The sequence below is a fragment of the Thamnophis sirtalis genome, unplaced genomic scaffold (genome assembly GCF_051295495.1).
Source record: "Thamnophis sirtalis isolate CommonGarterSnake01/CBP01778 unplaced genomic scaffold, rThaSir2_p1.2 scaffold_2, whole genome shotgun sequence".
Classification (NCBI taxonomy): domain Eukaryota; kingdom Metazoa; phylum Chordata; class Lepidosauria; order Squamata; family Natricidae; genus Thamnophis; species Thamnophis sirtalis.
In genome coordinates, this window is record NW_028261382.1 from 171,051,032 (window position 1) to 171,054,626 (window position 3,595).

Sequence of the window (3,595 nt, forward strand, 5' to 3'; positions counted from 1 at the left end):
CCGTTATTTGTCCCAGCTTCTGCTAACCTAGTAGTTCAAAAGCACGTAAAAAATGCAAGTAGAAAAATAGGAACCACTTTTGGTGGGAAGGTAACAGTGTTCCATGCACCTTCAACATTTAGTCATGCCAGCCACATGACCATGGAGACGTCTTCGGACAGTGCTGGCTCTTCAGCTTTGAAACGAAGATGAGCACCGCCCCCTAGAGTCGGGAACGACTAGCACATATATGCGAGGGGAACCTTTACTTTTATCTTTACTGATTTCTTTATTTGCTTATCCTAGAAAGAAGTGTCATATCATAATAATCATAATATTGTATTGGATTATTGTAACACGCTCTACATGGGGCTACCCTTGGAAAGTGTTCGGAGACTGCAGTTAGTTCAGAATGCGCCCGCGTGGGTGATAGCGGGTGTGCCGAGGTACACCCATGTTACACCTATCCTCCCTGAGCTGCACTGGCTACCTATTGGTCTCTGGACTCAATTCAAGGTTGGCTATCACCTTTAAAGCCCTACATGGCTTAGGGCTAGGATACCTTCGAGACCGCCTGCTGACACATACCTCCCAGCGACCAGTAAGATCCCATAGATTGGGCCTCCTTCGGGTGCCGTCGGCCAAACAATGTCGGCTGGCGGGCCCTCGGAGGAGAGCCTTCTCGGTGGCTGCGCCAACTCTTTGGAACCAATAGCAATAATAGCAATAACAGTAGACTTATATACCGCTTCATAGGGCTTTCAGCCCTCTCTAAGCGGTTTACAGAGTCAGCATATTGCCCCCAACAACAATCCGGGTCCTCATTTTACCCACCTCGGAAGGATGGAAGGCTGAGTCAACCCTGAGCCGGTGAGATTTGAACCGCTGAACTGCTGATCTAGCAGTCAGCCTGCAGTGCTGCATTTAACCACCGCGCCACCTTGGCCCCCCCGGACCATACCCACTCTGATGGCCTTCAGGAAAGCCGTAAAAACTTGGCTGTTCCAGCAGGCCTGAGGCTGTTGACCTCACTGTTGAGGTCCGGCCCCAACTAGAATGAATTTATGAGGGATGACTGTTGTTTTAAATTGTCTTGTTTTTATGTTTTTTTATATTTTCTTTGTAAGCCGCCCGGAGTCCTTTGGGATTGGGCAATAAATAAATAAATAAATAAATAAATAAATAAATAAATAAATAAATAAATAAATAAATAAATAAATAAATAAATAAATAAATAAATAAATAAATAAATAATAAATAAATAAATAAATAAATAAATAAATAAATAAATAAATAAATAAATAAATACCTCCACTAGACCGATTAGATCCCACCGATTAGGCCTCCTCCGAATTCCATCTGCCGGCCAGTGTCGACTGGCGACTACCCGGAGGAGAGCCTTCTCTGTGGCTGCTCCGACCCTCTGGAACGAGCTCTCTGTGGAGATTCGAACCCTCACCACCCTCCAGGCCTTCCGCAAAGCCCTTAAAACCTGGCTGTTCCGACAGGCCTGGGGCTAAAGAACTGTTGCCCCCGTCTCGAATTGGTATGACTGCTGTGTGTTTTTAATTATGTATTGTTTTGTGTTGTTGTTTTTTTTTTTAATTTTTTTGTTTGTATCCCCCTTCCCTGGTTTAGTTGTGAGCCGCCCTGAGTCCCCTTCGGGGGGAAAGGGCGGCATATAAATAAAATCAACATTCATTCAACATTCAATAAATAAATAAATAAATAAATAAATAAATAAATAAATAAATAAATAAATAAATAAATAAATAAATAAATAAATAAATAAATAAATAAATAAATAAATAAATAAATAAATAAATAAATAAATAAATAAATAAATAAATAAATAAATAATAAACTCACAATTCCAAGGGAGCTCATATAGGCATTATCATTTTGGAAAACTTAATGTGAATAGAGGCATGATTAGTCAGAAGGAAATTTTACTTTCCTAAGGGGAGGGGGGGATGACTCAGGGGAAGTCAATATACATTTAAATTGAATAGAACAATTGAAAGACATGACATTTTTTCAACCTGATACACAGGATGACATTTTGACTCGTATTGTAAATGTACTTTTGCAAAGCAGGAAAAACCTGGTCAGATGATACCAATTGCAGTATATAGAACTACGTGTTCTGCATTTGTGAAATGTGGGTGGGAAAAGGTTTTATTTTATCAAAACTCAGCTGTATTTATCCTTCAGTTATAATCCCACACGCCTTCATTCTTAATGTTTATAACGTGCCTTTTGTCATTTGTTCTTTTGGAATATAATATGTCGCTTCCGAGCTAACTTGAGTCCAGTGAATTAGCCAGATTTAATTAATTTGTCCTGAATAAATATAGGCAACTTGGATCACATCGTAAAGGGCTTCATACTGCACTGCGGCTCAGAGGCTTCTTGTAGCTCCAGAGTTGTGGTGCACCAAGAAATCCTTTCGTGTAGTACTGCTGGGCCAGGATGGCGCTGGGCTTTATGATGTAAAGGGCTTTGCACTGCAATCCCAGAGCCACAGTGTGGCAGGAAGTCCCTTTAACCTGTCTTTAAAATGTTTGAATACTGAGAATGTCTGCAATATATTAACCCTAGTTGATTTAATGGTGCTGCAATTAGTCTGTGAACTAGCTGAGCTCATCAGTGAAGCAACTGGGAGAATGGCCAGTCCGAAAGACCACTGAGTGACTGGCCCAAGGAATAAGAAAGGGGTTGGTAGATAGACCTACTTCAACCTGGACTGTGGATGTGTGCCCCATGCAGAAAAGAGCTGGGGGGAGGATGTGCTCTGTATGGTAGAGGTGGATCTCCCTCTCACTGGTGAGAGACATGGAGGAGGCTTGCTGGTAAATGTGTGGAGTAGGTGGTTGTGTAAGTGGATCAGAGGTGGGTTCCTACCAGTTCGCACCTATTCGGTAGAACCGGTTCGTCAAATCTACTGAACCGGTTGGAAGAGCTTCCACCAATGGACCCGGAAAGCAGGCCACACCTACAGAAGAGCTTCCAAAATTTTTGGAAACCCACCACTGGTCCTTGGATATGATTATTCTACACTATCATGCTCATATTCATAAAACTCAGTGCCTCTGTGAAAGGTAAGGATGACTACTGCGTTTGTGGTGCAATCAGAACATTGCGTGTGTTGGAGTTGTTTTAACGCAAACCAAAGATGCCTTTTAAAAAACAAGTTTACATCCTATTCTTATGCATGCCAGTGCTGTGTGTGAGGTAATTTAAGGTGGTTCTGACAAGTGTCGTCGGCATCTTTATATCCGGTCACATGGGTGGCAAGCCACTCCCATCCGGTCACATGGGCGGCAAGCCACTCCCACAAAGGAGGCCACACCCACAGAGTAGGTTCGAACAATTTTTGAAACCCACCACTGGATCCGATGATCGCACGGCACAGCTGATTGTCAGAGCTGATTGTTGGAACCTTTTTGTTTAATTTTTAAAAGCATTTTTTTGCTGCCGTCTTGGGTAAACTGGCCCGAACCGATAGCATTTCACCCCTGATGCACAGCCATAAACATTATGATTATCTGTAACCTCATTGCTCTGTATGATAAGGATCTGTGGTAAGCAATCTGTCACAAAGGCAATGTCTGTA